The 25,035-nt window shown below is 37.7% G+C and overlaps 1 pseudogene; it reads right to left on the bottom strand.

Annotated features, from left to right (window-relative positions):
• Nucleotides 1-2,455: 2,455 nt before the first annotated feature.
• LOC111741757 lies at nucleotides 2,456-2,571 on the bottom strand (annotated as a pseudogene).
• Between the last annotated feature and the right edge of the window lie 22,464 nt (nucleotides 2,572-25,035).

The raw sequence follows: 25,035 nt of genomic DNA on the forward strand, positions 1-25,035 counted from the left end.
CCATTTCTTACTAGTATAATTCTTGGAACTATCATTGCCAGACATTATTCAGAGATCATATATGCAATAATAATTTTCTTCTAACCAAAGACATGATTGGTACCTTCAATTACAGTAAACTGAATACTAACATATAACTAGAAAAATAATCAAACATTATTAAGAGATTGACTATGGAATCTGTCTGTCTGATATGATAAAGTTGTTAGTTTAATTATAATAATTTAGAATTTGTGGTAATTTTATTGTATTTATATTGTACAAGCCTTAAGAAAGTTTAAGTAATAATATAGTATAGAAATATTGGGAGAGTATATTTTTTATCTGCCCTGGTGTGGGAGGATGTTGAAGGATATATGCTGTACTAAGGAAGTAGTTCATAAACATTCTGAAGTAAAGATCCCTTGAGTATTTGAAGAAATTTTGAGATCTATCCTGAGAAAATACCTATGCTCAAGGTAGCATACATATATTGGGATTCTTTCCTTGGTACCTTTTTTCTGGAAACTGCCTTTCTATCTACTTGTTTATCACAGGAGCCCCAATACTGGTACAACATGAACTCACCCCTGGCTGCATCTGATTGGTCAGTAAATGATCATCTGACCCAAGTCAAACTAATCAGAGTCTAAGCCTGAATTTTTAGAACACAAAAGGAGAAAGAGGACCAGTCTGTGTTCAGATACTTGAAAAAGTAAGATGTAGGGTTCTGAAGTCATTGTTCGCCATGTTTTCCATCACATAGAGAAAGTTAGTTTGCAGCAAGGGAGAAGGATAAAGCCAATGACCAGAGAGAAGTATGATAGAATTCACCAAGTGTGTATTTTATTCTAGTGGTTTCTAAGGCTCAGCCAATCACATTTCTGACTTTGGGTCTGTAAGACACCTTTATCCTAACTTCCCCTTTCTGCTTGAACAAATTTAGTTTGAGTATTTTTCACCTGCAGCAGAGAGTATTACCTACAACACACAGATACATGTAAAACTGCCTCTTCAATTATCAGGAGATTCACCAGGGGTTAAGAACTCTGTATTGGTGTAATTGCTCATGATCAAATGGTTTTTGCTAATTAGACATGAATCATTTATTAAACGAAGTAAGTTCAACACATCCCATATTTATAAAAGTCTGTTAGCAGGTTAGAGCATTGTATATATGTATCAAACAAAAATTTGTTGCATTAGCGGTGTCTTACAATTTAGACTTTTTTGCTATTTCAGATTTCTCAATCCATATTTATCAAGATTTTTTAAGTTTTTAAATGCTTTTAACATTAACATATTGATTATCCTTTTGAATATAAAATGAGAGAGAAAAGAAACAATAACGTGCCACTTTATTTCCTCCTGCTCTAGGAAGCAGTCAGGTTCCAGCAAACCATAAAATAAAATTAATAGGAGTCTGGTTTGTGAAGCAGATGAAAATTTTGTTAATTTATGTAGGGGTGTAGACATTTCTAGTGACTTGAGCCACAGAGTGTTCTCTCCAAGGTACTCACCACAGAATCTTCTCTCTAAGGTATACCTAGAAACCGTCTTGCTGATAAACCGTCTTCCTGGTATACCTAGAAACCGTCTTGCTGATGAGGATGGAAGTATAGAGAGAAGAAATAGGATAATAATGAGACATAATAACATCCAGGCTTTGCTAGATCCTAATGAACTACTCTTCTTAAAAACAGAAGTATAGTCAATGGGAAAGTTTTAGATATCCTTCTCATTGCACTGATAATTTTTTTCTTGGTATCTGTTCTGCTGAATGGATCCTTGATATTTCTTGAATTTTATTAATTTTCATAAGAGATATTGCCTTCTCTGATTTTTGACTGATTCACTATTCATGTAGTTCCTGCTTTTGCCTTTATCTCTTGGGCCTGGAACTCTTTATTACTCTAAAGGTCCAGCAGATTTGACCAAGAGAAGGTCCACAGAAAGCTGACTATTGAGAGCAACTCTGCTTCTTATAATAAGAATAAAGTTAATAAAACTAAAAGAAAAATATGGAACAACTCATGCAAATTATAGGGGCATAGCCTGAGAATAGACTTATAACCTAATTCCGAAAGGAGAAACTAAGAACTTGGAGGATGGAGTAATTCTTTCAAGCCAAGTCTGCTCATGTTTTATTTACATGAGGCCTCCGTTTTATAAATAGATAGATGAGAGATACTGTCTTTTATTATGTTTGCAATAGAGTAGGTAATACACAGTATTTCATCAAAGATTTAGTCAAAATCTGGAGGCCTCCCCATATTCCTGCTTTAAAATACTCACGGTTCTTTTCTTACTGTCCTCTTGATTTCATACATGCTACTGCATTTCCAAAAGAGAACACTTATCGACTTTAGAAATGTACATGGTAATGATATTGGTAGCCAGGATCTGACATTTAGATGTCATATTCAAAACACATCCTTTTTTTAATTATTATTTTTAAATTTATTATTATTATTTATGCCTACAGCACCTGGTCTTCCTGGGTGGTCTCCCATCTAAGTACTAACCAGCCCCAACCCTGCTTAGCTTCTGACATGAGACATCGGGCTTATTCAGGGTGGCATGGCCATAGACCATGGGTTGTGGCTCCACTGGGGCACAAACCCAGGACCTTCTGTGTGTAAAGCAGATGTGTTAACCTCTACACTATGGAACCACGTCCTCAAAACACATCTTTCAAAATTAGTACAGGAGCCAAGGAAATATAGTCAGAGAAAAGCGAATATGTACATACTTCAGTGTTTTACTTTTATTATGTTTGCAATAGAGTAGATAATACACAGTATTTCAGGAATCGAATTGATTGAAATAAAAAATGTCTGCAGGAGTGTTCTTTTTTAAAAAAATTGAGTTTATTGAGGTAACATTGGTTAACACAATTATATAATTTTCAGGTGTACATTATAATTCGACATCTGTGTATTCTATTGTGTGTCGCAGGAGTGTTCTTTTGTGTAAAACCATCTTAGAAATGGATCCTTCAACCCCAGTCAAGCCTTCAGATGACTAAAGCTCTGGCTAACATCTTGACTGCAACCTCAAGAAAGACCAGGAGCCAGAAACTTCCAGCAAAATGACTGATAAATCCTTGACCCATAGAGACTATGAGATAATAAATGTATATTGTTGCTTTAAGTTGCTAATTTTGAGGTAATTTGTTATGCAATGATAGATAACCCAATGCATCCTATGTAATCTTGCCCAGAGCTACTTCCCTGACTGTATCTTATACCACTGTTTCCATTGTCTATTGCTACCAGCCATGGTGATCTTTTTATTATTTATTGACTAATTAAGCATGTCCCTTTCTCAGAGTCTGTGCTCTTAGTATTCCTTCTACCTAGAGTGCTATTTCCTCAGCTCTCTACATAATTTACCTCTTTGATTCACTCATGAAAATAAGAATTTAAAAATTTAAAAAATCAATTGCTTTTCTCTTTTCTAGCAAGAAATACCCAGAAAAGGAAATTGAATCAAACTATTCCATTCATATTATTGGAAAAAACCACATAAGATTCATAAGAGAAAGCTAATAAAAGATTCAGAACTTCCATAAAAAAGGCTTATGAATTCAAATTGAAGGTCATAAAATGAGATCTGACCAAATGGAAAGACATTTTTAATCCTGGAGGAGACAATATAAAAAACTTGATTCTCTCCAAATTAATATATTAATTCAATTAATTCTAGTTAGAATGTCAATAGGTGAATTTTTGTATATTTTTAAAAAATTGAATAAAATATTCTTTATTTCTTGGGTGGAAGACTAAATGTCTAAGAAGAGCCAAGGCATTTAAAAAAATCAGGATAGAAAAGGCAATGTTTTGCCAGATGAGAGCAAATATTATAAGGTCTAATTAATATGGTAATTGAATAAGAATAAACAAATAGTTTAGTGGAAAAATATAGAGTCCAGGAAAAGATTCAAACATATATAAGAATTTAGTAATGACAAGTAATTGTGGGAGAGAATAGAGAATTGCAAGAGAAACACGGAATTGCGTGAGAGAGAAATTTTAAAACAGAGAATTGTGAGAGGGAATTACAGGAGAGATACAGAATTGTGGGAGAGGCAAGAAATTGTGGGAAATTGGGAGCATGACGAAAAACTGTGGGAGACATAAGGAATTTTGGAAGAGACAAAGAATTGTGGGAGAAACTGGAGAATGATGGGAGAAAATGGAGAAATGTGGGAGAGAATGGAGCACTGTAAGAAGGGAAGGGAGAAGTGTGGGAAAAAGATAGCCTATTTAATACATGGGGTAAGCTTAACTGGCCTGTGCATCTAGAAGAAAATAAAATTGGACCATACATACATGAAAAAGTTTAAGATGGATTAAAAACTTAAATGTTAAAAATAAAATAATAAACATCCTGTTAGAAAATCTAGGAAACTACATGTAGCAGGTGGGGTGGATTAGATTTCTTAACTAAAACTGGGCTCAGGTGTATGAAATAGTAAAAATGTCCATAACTTCAATGGAAAAACAATATGTTTGGAAAAACAGCAACAGCAGACATACATAATATATTTTATAAAAAGAACTTTTTAACTCAATGTAAAAATGAGCAACAAATTTAAAGAGCAATTATTTCAAAATTCACTCTTGAAAATAATTTATTAACCTAAGTTCTTGAAGGAGCACATGTTTTTATTGAACAAATGAAAAACATTTAAAAATCTAGATCACTTTACACTATATGTTTCAACAATATTCTTTGTAGAATAGGCAATTTGAAGATAAGTATCCCCAAAATTACAGTTATATGTCCTAAGCTTCCTATATTTCTATTTCATACATATAATTTCTCTGCCAATAGAAAAAATTGGGCAAAGTGAAAATCCAGATGGTCAACAACACTTGAAAAGATGCTCATAGCAAAAGAAAATGCAAATTAAGGTTACAATAAGACATTGCTTAAGAAATAGGTACAAAATTTAAAAGGATCTATAACTCTTATTGCTAATTGAATGCAGGAAAAAGGGAACTCTCATTCATTGCTGGATGAAATTTGACCTACTACAGCTTTTTGCAAGATAATCTGGCAGCATCTATTAAAACTAAAAATATCCATGACGCTTGACCTAGTCATCCCTTTTCAGGGTATCTAACTCTTAGAAATTAAGAACAACAATTGTGAACACACATGCATGCACATTACTTATAGTAGCAAAAGATAGTTATCGAAGTAAATGCACATCAATGAAGAATGATTGAATAAATTATGGTATATGCATCCAATGGAATATTGTGCAATCAGCTAAAAAAATATGAATGAGAAGTATGCCAGTTTACTTGGATATTTCTAAATGGTATTTTTGAATGAAAAAAGCTAGATGCAGATAATCATGTATAGTATAACCCTATCTGTCTAAAACGATGACCAAAATAACCCCTTAAATGTATATGTGCAGGTGTGTGTGTGTGTGTGTGTGTGTGTGTGTGTAAAATATGAGTTTGGAGAAAATAAGTATGGATAGGGACCAAGTTGCTAGCATGGATTATTTGGAAGGGGGATATATGCTGAATAGCGGGGCAAGAGATGTGGAGAGGGAAACCAAGCTGAATAGGAAAAGAATTAAAAAAGACAGCACCAAAACTCCGAATGTATGCTATGATCACATTTATGTATTTTTGTAAAATAGAAATGTAAAAAGAAGAACATTTTAAATGTGAATACCAGATTATTTTTTGAAAAAGGAAAATAAGTGTTCTAAGCTCAGGGCATAATGTGCAAACATTTTTATAAGGTGACTTCTTGCCATGAAATTCTTTTCATTTTTCTTCTTTCCTTTTTCCACTTTCACTATGAGCCAAAGCCCAGAAAAGAAGTGGTAATGCAAAAGTTCTAATTGCCTTCTGGTTATCATAAACTTTCCCTAAGGAAAGAGAATTACATTTGCTAGTGTGCCCTGAAATTTGCCACAGTTATGCCCTTTAGCAGAGAACAATAAATTTATCTTTTGTATTTTGCTCTTTACAATATCCATGTTTGTAATAATATAAAATGTTTAAATTGCTTAGTCAAATTATTTAATGTCCTGTTTGACTATCAGTTAGGGCCTTGCCTGGAAACAATGGCACATTCGAACTGGGTAACTGAAGAGGGTTTGATTGATGGACTACTTACAAAAGCATCCGCAGGGGTTAGGGAAACCAAGAAGGGATAGTGCATTATCCTGGAAGCAGTAATATTGAGAAGCTGTTATCACCTCTAGGCCTGGAGGAGCAAAGGAAGGGAGTGGCTATTTGGACCCAGCTGTGTGGCGTGGGCTGTCTGACAGTAGCTGTGGCTTTTAGCCAGAGGGATGCAGGCAACCTGTAGAGATTCTGTGGAGACAGAGAATCAATACCCCAACCTCCTGCTCCTCCTGCCCCTGATCTCCTGTTGATGCTCCCTATTCTTCAAAACCAATTGGAAACAAGAAGACAAGAGAGCCCATTGATGCAGTCCATACAGGTCAGCCTCCAGGAGCACAGAACTGGTAGAGAGGGATGGAGAGTGGATATGAAGGGGCAAAGACTGCATTACTCTTTTCCGCAACCAATTTCTTCAAATAATTTGATGGTTTATAAAAACAAATAATATTTTATTCAGTTCTATATTGTTTGATGCTATTATTTTACCCAATCAGAAATTTAACTTGATCAAAATGACTTGATCAAAATCTTAAAGCTGAGTTAGAAAAACAGTTTAGAACATTCAGAATGAGTCTAATTAAAATTATGATTTCAAACAACTTCTAATTTTCCCCTTAGGATACCTCACCATAGAATTCAGCAGGCAACTTCACTCTAGGAAGAGGCAGTAAAAAGTAGGGAATAATCTGGGTTTAGTATATTAAATTATAGCTGAAAACCATTAAATAATCTACATCCTACTTCTTGTAGTATCACACAGAAATCTCAGAAGAACGATACTGGTAAGAATATAAAAGAAATGGAAAACATACAAAGACAGAACCATGGTATACTATGGCCTACTGCACCCCTCCTATTTAGCAAAGAAAGTGCCTATCTCAAGGCTACCCCGGAATTACAGGTACAGGTATAAAAACAATAGTAACATTGCTTTGGTATGCTAATAAAGTGGCAATTGAAGTCACAGTTTTACCCTTTTTCTTCTTATTTTAAAATGTATCGAATGATATGTTTTTGGAGCATTTTTATAAATCTGTTCTCTCTCGCTCTCATGTTAGGAAAAATCATTGATATCTATAGAGAGTTTTTGATGATGATACTTGCTACCCAGAGTGTCTCTCGATTTTAGAGCAATATTGATTTAGGCCTATTTGATTAACTCATATCAACAACAACAACAACAACAACAACAACAACAACAAAAGGATAAGGTTTCCCAAACAGGGGAGAGGTAGAAGTAAATTAGAATTTGTCAAGATATGAGTATGATTTTAGGGATATAAAGCTCTGGGAGTAGACAATAATATCTAGAATCCTAGAAAGCCAATATTCTATGATAGTCAATGTTGTATGGAGGAAAATATTCTATGATAGAATATGGCATGGCCCATTAGTTGTATGGGGAAAGATTAAGACAGGTTAGTACCTGGGATTTGGTCCACCTGATAAAGGCAGGGCAGTGGTGCTGGGAAAAGAAGAGATCGAGTTGGGTAGATAAAGTACAATATCCAAAAGGAGTGGTAAAAACATGTTATATTCGAGGCAAGCAACCAGCACTAGGAATTTAAGGGGAGATACCCGAGAGTGCTAATGAATGGGTTGAATGCATTTAGAAGCAATCTGAGGAGGGGAGATGTAGATAAATCCAGGCAGACAGGCAGTTAGGGTAAGCAGGTAGTAGGGCTGCCTGCTGGAGTTTTGGAACAGGATTGTATTAGTTTGCTAGGGCTGCCATAGTAAAGTGCCACAAACTGGACCTCTTAAACAACAGAAACTTATTGTCTCACAGTTCTAGAGGCTAGAATTCTAAAATCAAGGTGTCAGCAGGGTTCCCTCTGAGGGCTGTGATGGAAGGATCTGTTCCAGGCCTCTCTCCAAGGCTTGTAGATGGCTGTCATCTCCCTGTGTCTTTTCACATCGTCTTTCCTTTATTCATGTCTCTGTGTCCAAATTTCCCTGTTCCATAAGGACATCAATCATTATGGATTAGGGCCTACCCTGATGACATCATTTTAACTTGATTATTTCTGTAAAGACCATAGGTCCCAAATAAGCTCATATTCTTAGGCACTGAGGGTCAGAACTTCAACATGAATTTTGAGGGAACACAATTCAACCCATAACAAAGACTGATTAGCACAAGATAAGATCCTAGTGCTAGAAGGGATTAGGGGATGAGGCCAGTTACCAAGATAGGAATTCAGACACAGAGACCAACACAGAACTTAGATATTAGAGCTAGGGCACATAGTGGGCAGAGTCTTGAAAATGAAACAATTGATGGAACTGGAATCTGAGGCCAAGGCCGATGGGTGCTCAGGTACATAAAAATGACATATAAGAATTACTGAAGGGTGGGCTAGAATAGGCTGTCTAAACTTGTGTGTACAGTTAAGAGGAGGTCTTCACTTCTGGGAGAGGGAGGTCAGCCAAAGCTGAGACACCTTGGGGTGTCCATGAAGAACTGGAAAATTCCATAGGAAATGGAAAATTGAAGTGGGAGGCATTGACTCAGTATACTCCCTAGTAAAGCCTGTATGGAGAAGTTTTGCCAAGATTGTCTGCTTCGCCCAATGCCCAAATGGGTAGCCAGAAGCTGATTATCTTTGCTTTTGATTTCCTCAAAACTGGGGCATGCTAACCCTAGGTTCTTAAGTGAATGTCAGGGATAGGTATTTGAAGCTACGTGATAGATATGGTTCAAATTCCTAGAGCATCACTTTAACTTGGAGAGTTTAATGGAATCAGGAGCAAAGTTAGTGTGATTTTTTAAATGATAAATTATGAGACTTGAGAGACATTTCATGCTTGCAGAGTGCCATCCATGTCCTCTGGACACTCACCATTTCTCAGCAAGACTATTGGCGTCTTACTGCAAACACCTGTGACTCTTCACGTGCAGGCTTTCTCTTGGTCAGAGTAGCAGGCAGTTAACAATCCTGGGAACAGCCCTCAAGCAATAATGAATGGAAGTTGGAATTTAAATACCTTAGGTTCCTTGACTTCGGGTAAGGATGGGAGAGTGGGGAGGGGAAAGGAAACTTTGACTTATGTTCTATACTGTCTCCCAAAGGTTCCCATTAAGATTCAGCCCTCTGCCTGCAGAAGAGCGCTCATTAATGCACTCTGGATTGACTTCTCTCCCTTTCTGTCTCACTTCTCCCACACTCCCATTAGCGCTTCTTGGGATTGCCTCCCAAATAAATCACTCATATCCTAGTGTTCAGGTCTGCTTCTGGGGCAACCTGCCCAAGACACCGAGTCTGGTCTGAACCAAGCCCCCAGACTCTATGGTGGGCAGTGCGATGGTGGAGTTTTAAGAGTTTATATCCCTGTGCCTTTAAAGGAACTTTCCTGGTAAATTAAGAAACACTGGCTTAAGAGACTTAATCATACTGCACTTGAAACTGTTAAACCAGTGGTCTTCAACCTTTTTTCTTCTCTAACTTATCTGTGAGGTTCCACATATTATTTTCAATAATTCAAGTGAACTCTGACAAAAGTACTTTAGGTTATTCTGCTTTTTATTACCTCCACCAATAGAAATCTAAAAGTAGGAAGAAACCCAAAGCAACACACCAGCCCCCACTGAACCCCTGTGCCCTAGGAATGAACCACAGGTAGTTGAGGAATCACCATCATTATTCCCCCAGAACTAGCTTTATTCCCTTAAGTGCCATTTACTCTTTATCTGAAAGATATGTATATAAAAAAGTGATAGTGGATTTCTGAGTTGTTACAAGTGATTCTTTTTCTTTGGCTATTTAAAAATGAGAATTACAGAAGAATCTCCCAGGACTCTTTATTGCTGCTTAATCAAATACATTTAGTAGTAGAGATGTCCCTTGTCTTGAGCTCAAACAGTACAAAGTAGTAAGTGTGAATTATTCCATCATCCTTTACCCTGCTCATGCTTTATTACTTAATAATAGTGCTTTACATGGAGTGTAAGCTGGCCGCCTAAGAAATGTTTGCCATATCATGTTAAAGAGGTGGCACATTGTTGCTGCTGCTTCTACAAATGTTGCTTTATGGTCTATGCACTTAATTTTTATTTCAATTGTGTTTTGTTATTCCTGTAAACAAATTTTGGTAGCAAATAAAGGAATATAATGAATAAATGAAACAAAACAACTTAGTCTTAAATTGAATGCTAGTAGAGACATGGTACTATTGATAATTTAACTAAACTGTTTATAGTTTACCATCATTCTTTATTAAAAAGCACAGTGATAATAAGCTGTACCAATTTAGTCTTCCTGCCCCTTGAAGGATTCCTTAAGATAAACAAGCAGCTATGTTTGAAAAAAATTTTTTTTCAATAACGATAGTAGCATTGCTAAGAAAGACATAGCCAAAGTGGATCTATTGGGATTCTGGAATGCTCTCTATTTCATTTTATTTGTTTTTACTCATATTTCTATGCAAGAATGCAGAATAATAATTAAGGTATTCCTAAGGAAATGTACATAATTATTGATTTGTAATATTATTTATGGAGAAGCCATTAGCCAGATGCATTTATGTCTAGGGTTTACTTTTGTCTTGGTTAGAAAGTAACCTTATGAAATCAGTGTCATCATAAGTGAATTATTTTCTTACTGAAACACTGAGCTTTTTGTGGACCTGGAGCTAAATGGAATAGTAGGGCCCTTTCCTCATTTTTCTAGTTTTAAAGATTTTTTTAAAGATATTTTCTCCCCTGCAAGAACTGTGTCTCTGGGCTCTGTGCTTCCACTTTTGTCCTTGGAAAAGCAATACATATATATTATGAGGTAATTTTGGTAATACATTTATTATTTATAATCTTTAAAGTACAATTGTCTTTTCATGAGGGTTTAAAGTGATTTTCTCTTGCAACTTGATCCAGACTCTGGGATCATGCAAAATAGCTTAAATTCTCTGTATTCTGAGATTTTTAAAAAGGCTGGTAAGGCATTTGTAATAAGTAGGATGCATGTGACATTAAAACCACAGGATTATAATTGTCCTACTGTGACCACTTTGATTTATTTAGGACATTTATTAAAAGTCAGAGAGATGACCAGTTCTAGGTGTCAATGGAACCAAACGCTGATTTTAAATTCAAAAGAAATCTGAATATTGCAATGATACCATAACCTCTGTGCAGTAAAATTGGCTTTCTTTTCCTCTTCCCTACCCCGTCCTAAATTTTGATTGTAAAAACAAGATTATAACATCTAAAAGTGTTAAGAAAAGAGAAAGAAAATTCCTAATATTACTACTATCATTTCTATTTTTTATATATATTTATATTTTTAAACATAGCAGCAATCATAGTATATATATAATATTGTATGCTGCTTTTTTTATTGTGTACTCTCTTTGGAAAAGGGATCTGGAATTTCTATAAGGAGATTGCAAAATAGGACTAAGGAAGTTATGTCACGCTAGCTGGAAAACAAGAGGGAACATGTGTTGATTGTGTGAGTTTCAAGCTTTTCAAAAGTGATGTAACATTTACCTTAGATCCTTAACCAGAGATTTGAACCCAACCATTTTGGGTTGGAAAAGGGTACGAAATGTAATTAAACTAAAATTTGTGAATGAAAGTAGAGCAGCAGCATTTGCTTTCTGCCAGATTGCTAATTAAATGCCACAGAAGACTTGCCTATTTAATTTTAGCCACGTAAAGAATGTGCAGTAGTTGGTAGGCAAGAGTTTTGGCCAGGAAAGAAATGACTATATTTTTAGATCATTTTGCTACCCCTGTTAATTTATTATCCTCTAATGTAGCTGAAGTGTAGAAATGGAAAAGGTCCTTCATTTGATCCAGACTTAGGATTTTGCCAGGGGAAAGGGCAAGGTACTTGAGGGTATTGACAAAAGAATACTTGAAATGATGTGCCACGAGTTCTAGACAGAGAAGGAAGGAGATGGAGACAGGGGAAGGCTGATAGATGAAGACAAAGCAAGAGATGTCAAGGGGCCAGAGGTCTCTGTAATTAGAACGGACGTAATGGTAAAAATAGAGCAAGAGAACTAGAAGAATGGAGGGTTGTGTTCAGCAGGTTTATTAAAACTGAAATAAAAGTAAAATAAAATCTGAAATGAAAGTGAGTTGGCCAATTTAAAGAAGTTTTATTTTGTTTTGTCTTGGTTTTAATGTTGTAAAACATTCGAACCAGAACAGAGAACAAGGCATGAAAATGGAAATCCATTCATTAATTTATTCATGCACTCACTTAACAAATACTTTGCGAACCCCTGCCTATGTGCCAGGCACTGTTTTAGGGGCTGGGAATACAGAAGAGAATAAGGCAGAAAAATTTTTGATGGTGTGGAATTTATACTCTAATGGAGGAGTTGGACACCTAACAGATAAATTATCAAATTGTAATAAGAAAAATTATAGCAAGGGCATAGAGGCACGAGGGCTGATAAGCTATTTTAAACATGATGATCAGAAAAATGGAAAAGGGAGATGGAAGGGGGTACAGGATGGAAATGAAAGAGGAAGGCAAGCAGACATCTAGGGAAAGGATGTTCTCGGCATAAGAACAGCAAGGGCAAAGGCCTGGAAAAGAGAATATGCTTGGCAAGCCTGTCTCTAACATTTGTGAAGCCTAGGGCAAGAGTACAAATGGAGGCTAATGAACTCTAAGTCTAAGATGTTAAAAGTTATAAAACATAGCCTGTCATTCAAAATTGGCTAATATACCTCCATATTGGCCTGGAAAGTTAGGTTTAGATTTAAAATTCTTGGACTCCTCAGCATTCTGCACCAGAACCTAGTGGTACGGGGTGAGCCAGCCTCTGTCTTTCGTACCCAGCCAGAGGTCAATCCTTTCTCTTCCCACCCCAGGATTTTCTCATTACCATGAGGGGTCTTGCACAATGTGAGCAGACGCCCCCTGACTGCGTGTCCAAGCTCTGTCCACACAGCTCCAAATAGCTGCCTTCTGATGGCTCCTTGAGACTAGGAATATGCACACTCATGACACAGTCTGCCTTTGGGAAGTCGAACCAGGGAAGGGACCCATGCTGGCCCTGGAAGCCAGCTCATGGCCATCTGGGCAGTGTATTCTTGGATCCTGAGTGCCCAGGATGTGGTCTAGATGGGGCACTGGCTCTGGAAAGGCATAGCCCCTTGACATCGCTGACTCTGCCCTGTGGGGAAGGGTGTGGCTGGGGGAGGGAGAAAGCAAGCCCTTCAAGTCATGGGGCCCAGGGCAGTGGCTCCTTTTGCCAGGACATAAGGGTGGTGCTTTTGCTTATAATGCTTGGGGAGGAACAAGGAGGCTATTCCCTATACCCTCTGGATTTGAACTGTGATGATGTAGGAGATATGAAACTTCCATTCTGTGGAGGGTCTATAAAAAGTAAAGGAAGGAAGAAAAGGAAACCAGAATGTATGGAGCATCTGTGCCAAGCTCGGCTGTGTGCAATACACTTTTGCTTGCGTGATCTAATTTAATCTTCCAAATAACCCCAGGAAGTAGGCTTCAGACTCTCCCTCATACAGTTAAGAAAACAAACCCAAGGAGATCACTTCCTTGCCCAGAGTCACACAGCCAGTGAGCCACAAAGCAGAGGCTCAGACCCAGGGCTCCAGCTAATTCTAAAGCTCATATTCTTTCCACTATACCACATCACCTTTGAAAGACATGCTCAAAGAAAGACTTCATCTGTACTGAGAGTGAGGAGCAATAAAGAAAGTGAAATCCTATACCGTTCTGAGAGAAAAAATGACTGTAGGGCTCCTTAATACAGGGCTGGTTCCTATCTCGAGGTCCTTAGAACTCCTGGGAATCCATGAGGATAGTATGTGAGTTTAAGATCTTTAGGTATTTTTAAAAATTGAGGTAAAATATATATACAGTGAAACGAACAGATCTTATATGTACAATTTGAAGGGTTTTGTTTGCAAAAGCAAAAAAACCGAACAGATCTTATATGTACAATTTGAAGGATTTTGTTTTGCAAAAGCAAATACCCGTGTAACCACCACCCCATCCCAGAAATTTCTCTGTGCAGTCTCCTCCCATGATAGGCAACCACCTGATATCTGATAGGCAACAGTTATGATTTCTATCACCATGACTTCATTTTGCCTGGTTTAGAATTTCATGTAAGTAGAATCAAGCAGTATGTGTTCTTTTTATCTGGCTTCTTTTACTCAGCATGTCTTTGGAGATCTATCCATATTATGGGATAAAAGGCCTTCTCTCCTTTTTGTTAAGTATTCCATCATATGACTCTACCACTGTTTGTTTATCTGTTCACTTATTGATAGGCATTTGGGCTGCCTCCTATTTTTGGTTATTACAGAAGGTAGCTATACTCACCACTATACCACCAATGCCACTATTTTTTGGCTATTATGAATAAAGATCTTATAAACATTCTTGCACATGTCTTTCTGTGAATGTATGTATTCATTTATCTTGGGCATATACCTAGGAGGGAAATTACTGGGTCATATGGTAGGTGTAGATTTCAGTTTTTAAGAAACTGCCACACTTTTCCAAGGTGGTTATATCATTTTACATTCCCATCAGTAGTACATAAGAGTAGGAGGGGGTTGGGAGGCTGGCTGAAAAAGGTGAAAGGATTAAGAAGTACAAGTTGGAAGTTATAAAATAGTCATGGGAGTGTGAAATACGGCACAGGGAATAGAGTCAATAATGTTGTAATAACTATGTATGGCGTTGGGGGGGTACTAGACTTATTGGAGAGATCACTTTGTAAAGTATAGAACTGTCTAACCACTATGCTGTTCAATCTTAAACTAATATAATATTAAATGTCAACTGTAATTAAAAATTAAAAAAAATTAGAGTTTCAGTTGATAGGCTTATTTTTAACATGTTTAATTTTGAAATATTTCAAACATAAAAAGAAAGAATAATATTAATAACCAACAGCCTTGTATCTACCACTCAGATTTAATACATTAACAATTTCCTGTATTTGTTTAAGATCTTAAACGAAATATTAGACATGCACCTGAAGTCTCTCTCCCCATCTCCTTCCTCTTCCCCCTCCCTGGAAATTAACATCATCCTGAAGTTGGTGTATATCTTCCTACACCTGTCTATTTTTAAATATGTGACATAGTATATGAACCATTTTCAATATTTCACCAAGTCTAACAAAGATGGCATATTTTCCTGTGATAATTCTAGGCATAGTATCTGAAACAGCAGCCATCTTAATAAATAAGTCAATTTAATCCTTAAAAAATTTAATTTCCTGTTTATATTATTGTTGTTTATTGATTCTAATATATATTAATCAGGTTATTTATACCTGCAATTAATAGAAAGTGGGAAAGATTAATTTTATTTTAAAAGGCAGTTTATATAGCACATGAAAATCCTTCAAAGCTTGGAACCCTTAAAGGGAAAAGTAACGAGGAAGTTCTTGGCAGTTAAACTGATGGGAATCACAGAGCTAATACAACCTTCCTATATCACAGAAAATGAAACCGAGTTGCATACCAGTTGCTAGGTTTTCGCAGTTAAAAAATGCCAGGCCAGTACCAGAACCAGGTCTTCTGATGTCCATTTTAGAATTCTCTTGACCTCATTGTGCAGCTTTCATGATACTGAAGGTGATCAAAGATGGAGAAGGAAGGAAGGAAGGAGAGAAGAAAATGTGATGTGGAGGTGGGAGGAAGGAAAAACTTCATAAAAACAAGACGACAGAAATGTGGTATTTTAAGGAAGAGGTTTGCCCTTCATATGAATGATTCTTGGATTTTGGTGTATATTTTTGGTAGCAGTATGCGGTGAGTCACTAACAAAGAGCTTAAGACAGATGAGTTAACATAAATGGACCAAAATAAGCTGTGGTCTCTAGGCTGAGCAGCTGTTGGACAAACCTGCCAATATTTTATTTCCCAGAGATACTTGCAGCAGATTAAAGTGAGCAGGCAGTGAGTGCTGCATTAGAAAATTCCATACCATTCAAAGTTTCCTGTGCCTGAGATGTGGCTACCAGGGGAAAGGGGAAAACCCCCAGCTATTTATCGAAGCTCCCCTTTGTGGAAGAGGGTAGGCAGGGCTACAGGCTGCAGCAGGGTGTGCTAGTGGAGGATAATGAAGAGGCACAAGAATTAGACCTGATTTTGCCACTGGCTGTATAACCAAGGAGCGCTCCTTTAGCTTCTTGGTGGCTCTGTTTTTCATCTTCTGAATGAGGAGCTTGGATTGGATGACCTCCTAAGTCCCTTTCAGTTTAAAAATGTTTATAGCTCATATTTATTGAGCACTTACTCTGTGCAGGGCAACTTGGAAGTATTTTACATATGGATTTTTCCCTTCTGTTTAAACCTTCGAGGTTGTTTCAACAGTAGTCCCGTTTTGCAGATAAAGAAACTGAGGCTTATAGAGGATAAGAGATTTGCCTGAAGTCATATAGCAAGCAATGGCAGAACCTGGACTCAAATCTGGGATTGTCTCAGAAACCTGGCTTCCTAATCATCATTGTGCATTGTCCCTTCTCCCTAAACAGGAAATTAACAATAAGTTGCCTTCGCATCCTTCTTCTTCTCTATAGCTTTATACATGTTGGAAATAGTTATGCTTCGATTGCACTGTAGTGGATTTTTGGGTACGAATTGGAGCCCCTCACTGCATCCGCACACTACACTATGGGTCAGTGGCATTAAAGACAGTAATCAAATTCAGGACACACACTTCACATGGGACAGAAATAGCACTGAGCAGGGCACAGCAGGGCCATTTGATTTACAGGATCATCGTCATCTTGAATATTTTGTACGTTCTCTCCAGTGGACACTCTGTACTTGGTGTTCCTGCTGATGTCACTGGCAGAGATCTCACGAGGAGACACCCTGTTTGAAAAGCCAATTCAGTAACCTCCTCTATCCTGATTTAATATGATATGGTCATGGCAACGGTGGTAATAGTGGTGGCTCCTTTGTTCCTTTTCATAAATGACAGACAATTTAAACACCTCTTGCATTGCCTCTCTCCCAACAGACATCAGACATAGAAAGGGCATCTCTCTCTCCAATGACATAAAATAAATAAACTTTAAGATTGTGGGTGATTTTTATCTAACTTCTGTTCAAGATCAATTTTTATTTGGTGACTGACTATCCTGGTTTTATAGTCTGTCGGGATATTCATGACCAAAATCACACTTTCCATAATTCACTCTTTGATGTCTTCATATATAGAAATGGAAAACTGAAGCAATATCTAATAATTCAAATGAAAAAAGACTGCTGCTTATATTCGTTTCGATGTTTTGAGGCACAGAAACTTTGAGTTGAAAAGGGTAGGGAAAATATACTCAACTTGCTAAGTCAAATGACAAGTAGCAAAATTTGGAAGATTGCATTAATAATCTTGATTCTTCACCTCTTCCTATAGCCATATCCTTTACCATATGACTTTGGAATTCCTTTTACTAAAGAGGCAGAGTCTATTTTTCCTCCCCTTGAAACTGGGTTGGCCTTGTAACTTTTGGTTAATAGAATGTGGTGGAAGTGATGGTGGGTCGGTTCCAAGTCTAGGCCTCAAGAGAACTTGTTTTCATTTGCTTGCCCTCTTCTGAGTTTGCCATGAGAGCATGCCCTAGTTATCCTGGAAAATGTGACATGAAGAACAGAACTGAGATGCCCCAGTCATTGCAGCTAAGGTTATCCTAGATTAGCAAGCTGCAGCTGACTGAAAGACCTATGAGAGAGTCCAACTGGACTGGAAGCACTGTGCAGTCTAAATTGCCAACGCACAGATTTGTGAACTAAGTAAATATCTATTGTTTAAAGACATTGAGTCGTGGGTGTTTTGATTCACAGCATTATGCAGCATCCGATAACTGATACAGAAAGTAAAACTTTAGTTGTCAGGAAAACATTCAGGAAGTACCTAAGGATTGGGAGGATTGTAGGGAGTAGCAAGAATCAAACTGAGATTTAACACAAATTTGAAGTTTGTCCAAATCAGCACAGTTGTGGATTCCCATCCAACTGTCATTCCACATGCATATACTGAGTCTATTATTGGCAAGACACTATGCTAGGTAGGATGCCTAGTGAATGGGAGCCTAAGAAAAGCAAAAGTAAATAATAGATAAGACCCAGACAGACTGGCCATAGGAATGAAGGTGATCAAATGGCTGATGATATTTAGGGCGATGGAGAAGGGTAAATCCAAGGAGCTGTGGGGACGAGGGTCAAGGAGAAGAACAATGACAGTGGGATGAAGTTAAAAGTTTATAGAAATAGGAAGATATTGAATCTGTTATGGAAAGAAATACCTATATTAGATATATGTATGTATGATTAAGTATTTAAATAGAAAATAGGTAAAATTAACATAAGAAAGCATAGCAATGCTGTCAGTAATCCCTGCCTCGAGACTATCCAGTTTAATGGACTCTGGACAATTTCCAGCTGCCACTATCTGCATCCCTACGCTGGAAGGCTTTTTCCAGAATTGCGGAAGGTCATTTTACAGGTCAGCAGTGCTGGGAAATTAACATCTACCCAACCCCCACAAAACATTCTAGCAGCAATCCTCAACTAATGAAAACGGGAGTTAGTACATTTTGGCTCTTGGGTCTTTTGGCTCTTGGGTGGGATAATTTGGCTCTTGGGTGGGATAATTTTGATGCATGTATTTTATAATTTCGTCATCACTTGCCCACAGATTTAAGCTCCAGTCACCTATTGTGGCAGCTGGCTTAACAACACACTCTTTATCTGCTGCCTTCCTTTCCCAGTCTCACTTCCCCACTCACTCCAAGGCCACTAGCTTCCTCTCTGCTCCTCTTCCTGTCTCAGGGCCTTTGTAGTTGCTGCTCTCTCTGCCTGAACTGCTCTTCCCTTGACATGTGTATGACTAATTTCTTGTCATTCAGGTCTCAGGCTAAATTTCACCAAGTCAGAGAAGCCTTGCCTGGCCACCAATCTAATGCTCCTTCATCATCTGATCTTAATTCTTAATGTCATTTTTTTGACTATCAGATGTTTTCGTTATTTATTTGTTTGCATATATTTTTGGCAAGAGTGTAAGTTGGCACAACCCTTTTGGGAAGGTTGTTGGACAGTGTGTACTAAAGCTACCTATAAACCAGCAATTCCATTCCTAGGTATGCATCCAAGGGGAATGAGTACTTATGTCCATCAAAAGCCACATACAAAAATATTTATTATAGTTTTATTTATAATAGTTAAAACTGGGACCAAATCAATGTCCATCAATTGGAGAATGGATAAATTGTAGAATATTCAATGGAATATTCTACAGTGGAACATTACACAGCAATAAAAAGAATGAACTGCTGCTATATATACCACGTAGATAAATTTCATAGAAGTTATGATGAACAAAAGAAACCAGAAATAAAAGAGAAAATATTATGTGATTCCATTTCTATAACATTCATGAACAAGCAAAACAGATCAATGGTAGTAGGAGCTGGAATAGTGGTTACCTCTAGGCGGGTGGGGGGGTGGGGGGAGGAAATTGACCATGAGGGAGCCTGAGGTGCTGGATTTATTCTATATCTTGATGTGGGTGGTGGTTACATGGGTATGTACATATGTAAAAGGCCTTTAAGGTGTATACTTAAGATTTGTGCACACTCTGTACGTGTCATACATGAATAAAAATATAAATAAGAAGTATGCTCCATGAGAGCAAGAACATTTTCTGACTTGGGCAGTATTGCCTGATGAATAGTGTGCCATCAGTAAGTACTTCTTAACTGAGCAAGTGAATAAATGTGGCTTGGCATTTAAAAAAATTTAAACCAACAATCAAGTAAAGTTTCATTGAATATCTATCTATTTCATGTGCTGTATATAGTAGAGGAATCAAAGGTGAATCAGCCTAATGAGACATGCACAACTGATTATATGAAATGGCAGCATGTAATAAATGCTATTAAAACAGATGCCAAACAAAGCGTTAGCAGGGCTAGAAATAGAGAAATGTTTTAATTGCAGCTTTGGGGAACTGAGATTTGATCTGGCCCTAGAAATATTTCTGTAGGTAGGGCTGGGTGGGAGAGGAGAAAAAGAAGCAGGTGGGTATGAGGGGCAGGGAACAAACAGTCTGAGACAGGAAGCCCAGGGCATGTTAATGAAATGGAGAAACCTCAAGTGGCTGAAATCAAGTGTGGAGAGTCGTGGGGGAGTGAAAGATGAGCATCTGTAAAAGCAGGTTGGGGCTTGCTCATAGAGGGCCTGGACTACGTTGCAAGGACTTTAGTCTTTACTCCACACATAGGAATGAAATTTCAAAGGTTTTAAAGCAGAAGAGCAATTTTGAAGGGAGAATTTTTATCCTTCCTAAATTAATATTAAAAAATATGTTCACTTATTGAAAAATCTGAAAAGCCAGTGCAATATGAAGGACACAAATCTGATATAATCACTGCTACCACTTTCATATATCAACTCTAAGATACCTTTTTAAAAAAATTGAGATATAAGTCTCATACTATTTTAAATTGTATAATTTGGTGGGTTTTAATATATTCACAAGGTTGTACAACCATCACCACTGTCTAATTCCAGAACATTTTCATCACCCTAAAAAGAAACCCCTATATCCATTAGCAGTCACTACCCATCCCCCTTTTCCCCAGTCCCTGACAACTACTAATCTACTTTTTGTCTCTACAGATTTTCCCAGAGATAGTTTTCTATGTGTATATGTGCAAATATATATCTATATTTTTATAATTATAAATATATAAAATATAATTATATATACATATAAATTTATATTAAATATATGAAATAAATACATATATTTGCTTCTCTCTCCATGCACAGAAATGAATTTGTACATGCTACAAAGTAAGCTGTGCTGACTCTTGAACATATCAGATTGGTTTGTGGAAAATTAGTCTGGGTGACAGGGCAAGGATGGATTCAAAAAAGGGGTTGAGGGCAGTGAGACCACCAAGCAATGCTTGTAGTAGGGGAGAGAAGAAGTCATGTGGGCATGAACTAGGAAGCCAGCAGTCTAGCGGATGCTGTGGTATGCTTTCAAGGTCCCCATTTCAGGACTGATACACTGATTAAGGCAGCTGCAGGAAATGCTAGTGGCTGATGGATCTTAGCTAAGTCTCCTCCTTGGACTTGCCCTCACCTAAAGAGAGCTTGCTAGCCCCAAATCATACTCTTTCTCTACAGCAGCTTACATCCCATGATTGGTCAGTCATTGGTGGGGGGAGGTTATAAAGACCCAGACACCTTTTCTAATTTGAGAACTCTCCAAAGGGCCATCCTAGCCCTAGAGCTCCCTAAAAGCTGAGACTTTTACTATGACTGTATTGCAGCCCAGCTCCTCTCTCTGCTCAAACCTGCTGCCCTCACTCCTCTGCAGGCGTTGTTCCTAATAAACTTCCTGCACTCATATATTTATCCCAAAGTCTGTTTTTCAGGGGACCTGACCTGTGGCAAATAACAAGGATGGAAATGGAGCTGACACAGGTAGATGTCTTTGTGGAACGACTGAATGGACAGAACTTGGTGATCAATTAGAGATGTGGGATGGGAAGGGTGGGAGAGTTTAAGAGGAGCAAAAGAAACATATGTATATATGATTTATACATTCAATTTATATATACAAACACACATACATTGTTTATATATAAATACATAATACATGCCCAGGCACTTACTCAGTGTCTACTTTGTACCACAAACAGTTCTGGAAGCTGAAGGTACAAGATGAGTTAGATCTGGTTCTTTTGTCCAATGAATCCACAGTGTTTTGGGGGCAGACAGAGAATAAATAATTTTAATATAATATGTTGCACACCATGGAAAATGATAGGGAAAAGTGATAAGGAAATACTAAGGGAGTGAAGATGACACCAAGGTTTTAAGCTGAGGTGTCTTGAAAGGTGGTGAAGTCATCATGTGACATGGAGAATGCAGATAAAAGAGACTGCAATTAGAAAATAACTATCAAGGTTAATATGTTCTCCAAAGAGTTGGAAATATGGGTTTGGAATACCTCAGAAAAGCTATGAATAGAAGTATATATTTAGATGGTGTCTATATACAAATAATAGTTAATGCCTTAGAATAGATGAGATTGTCAAGGGAGATCATGTAAGCTGGAAACTTGAGAAAGATCTATAGCAGAACTGACTAATGTCTGAACTCAGGCTGACACTCTCTATGCCAACACCCATGGCAGACATAGCTAATTGAACATATGGCCTCAGAATCCTGCTCAACACATGGCTTCAGGAAGCCATTACCAATAAATCTACTTACCATTCCTGATTTCTTTTCAAAGTCTAGGTGTGGTGACCAGGAACAATTGTGGGTTTCCAAAAAAGAGTGAGCTGCTCTGGTTATTAGGTGCAGAGGGAGCACCTAGGAAGGCAGGGGGAGGATGAGGACAGTAGGGGCCCCAGAAGGAAGAACTGTGTTTCGAAAAGAAAATAATAACATTTGTCACATGACTAAGTTGAGGACTCGAAGAGACCATGAGATTTGAAGTGGGAGGCTAGTGGTAACCTTATAGAGAATGGTTTCACTAGTAGTTTGCAAGAGAAGTGAGATGAAGGAAGTTTGAGTAGAGAATGGGAGATATTTCCAAATGTTCATCTATAAATGGACTGCCTTGAACCCATGGGGGAGTTTGTTGAAAATGCATTTCAAAGACGCACCCATAGCCATGGCCTCGGATTGTACTCTGGCCTCCCAGGAGTGCTTTGATCAGGGTTATCTGTTAGGCAGAGAGAAGCTAGAAGCTACAGGTGGGTACTCTCTGTAGCAGATGCTGTACCCCTTTCACATGCATTCAGCACTCACCATTCAGTAAACACTGCTGGTGTCATCCACAAGCACTCTGCCTGAAGACTTTCTCTGGCCACTGGAGCATGCTTGTCTGTTTGCCAGAAACGCCAGAGATGAACTTCCCAGAGAGCAGCTCTCAACCAATGAAGGACAGAAGTTGGTGGATAACTATCTCACCTTCCTTACTTCTTACTTTGAACAACTTGGGGCTTGTTTTATAGTTTCCCAGTGGTCCCCAGTAGGATCGAGCCTGAGGTGCCAGAGTATGCTCATTAACATACTCTGTATTGGCTTCCTTCCCTCTGTCTTACTTCCCTATTCTCCTACTGGTTTTCTGAGATCACTTCTGACCTATACTATTATCCTTGTCCCATATCCTTGTGTTGGAGCTGGCTCTTAGGGGAACCCAAAACTCACTATCTCATTTTCTCTTCTGGGGCACACAGAACTACATATTCCAGTGGCTCTTGCAGTCTGGGTGAACCTTTGTGACTAGGCTGTGACACACTGGCAGAAGTAATATACATCATTTCTAGGCCTTGCCACAAAACTGATGTGATTGTCCTTTCGGGCTTTCCTTTCCATGGTGACTTCAGAGGCCATGTGTTTAAGGTGGCAGCATCCCAAGATAGAAGGTGCCTGGATTCCTGAGTCACCAATTGGAGGGGATATACTAAGGAGAGCTCTCCTACTTATACCAGATCACTACATGAATAAATAAAAAATAGAACTTTTACTATGTTAAATCATTGAGATTTTTTTGTTACAGCAGCTAACATTAATTTCTCTGATTAATATACCTGACCTCTCAGTCTCCCCTCATTCAATTCTCCAAAATTACTGCTTTCCATCCTCCTTTAAACATCCCCATTCTCTCAGTGTGCTAACAACATAGCTGAAAATAGCTATGTGTTAAAGGCAAGATATACAATTATCTGATTAAACTGCATTTAATTGTGAACCATAAGTACCAAATAAGCTCCCGAAAGATAGTTCTGCTTTCAGATGGGTTCCTGATTGGTAGGATCTATGAGGGAGGCCTTCTTGGTATCTTTGTGTAATCATTGGCACAGCTCACTCCCAGCTTTACCTCTGTTGTCCAGAAGAAGGAGGGGGCAGCCACTTCTAAGAGATTGCTGACCTCTGGAATAAAGTCCAAACTCCTTAACCTGGCATTTTCAGGTGTCCCCAGTTGGCCCTGGCCTACATTACTACCCTGATCTTTGCCCTCGCCCCACTCCCATGAAACCTCTCAAATCATACTACTCATGACTGGGTGTGCTTTCCCATCTCCACTCCTTGGCTCCACTGTACCCTCTACTTGGGGTGTCCTTTCCTCTCTCCTGCTCCTTTCCAGACCTGGCTCCCACTCACAGGCCTGACTCAAATTCTGTCTCCTCTAAATTGCTGAAATCCCATGTTACCTTCCCTTTGGTTGCTACTACTCCTTTTTCCTTCGGCATTTGCTGCTTATTATTGTTTCTATCTTTTTATGGTTTATATGCTTTCTTTTGAACTAGAAATGAACTATTTAAAGAAAAATTATACCTATTTCTCTTTTTAATTTCTGTAGCTTTTAACATAGTGCTGGGGACATGATTACTGAGGATAGACAGATAATAGATGATAGATAGATATAGATAGATAGGTAGATAGATAGATGATAGAGATATAGCAAACTGAACTTTTAAAATATCACAAATGCAAACCCTTGTTCACACATGATTTTTAAAAACTATTATTTAGAAACAACTTCAAATTTACAGAAAATTTGCAGGAATAAAAATAGTATAAATAATATCTATAAATGCTTTACCTAGATTCACTCATTCATTTACTATAAACATTTTACCTCACATCCTTTATAGTTTGTCTGTCTGTCTATCTATCTGTCTATCTATCTGTTTATCATCTATCATTTTCTCTCCATGTATGCATACACATAATGTTCTTCTGAACCATTTGAGGATCACTTATATACATCATGAACCTTACCCTTAAATACTTCAGTGTGTGTATTTCCTAAGAATAAGGATAGTCTCTTATCTGATCACAACAGAGTGATTGACTTCCATCAATTTTATACTGATAGAACACATTTGTGTCAATAATTTGTTCTCATTGCAA

Source organism: Pteropus vampyrus, unplaced genomic scaffold, assembly GCF_000151845.1.
Source record: "Pteropus vampyrus isolate Shadow unplaced genomic scaffold, Pvam_2.0 Scaffold81, whole genome shotgun sequence".
NCBI lineage: Eukaryota > Metazoa > Chordata > Mammalia > Chiroptera > Pteropodidae > Pteropus > Pteropus vampyrus.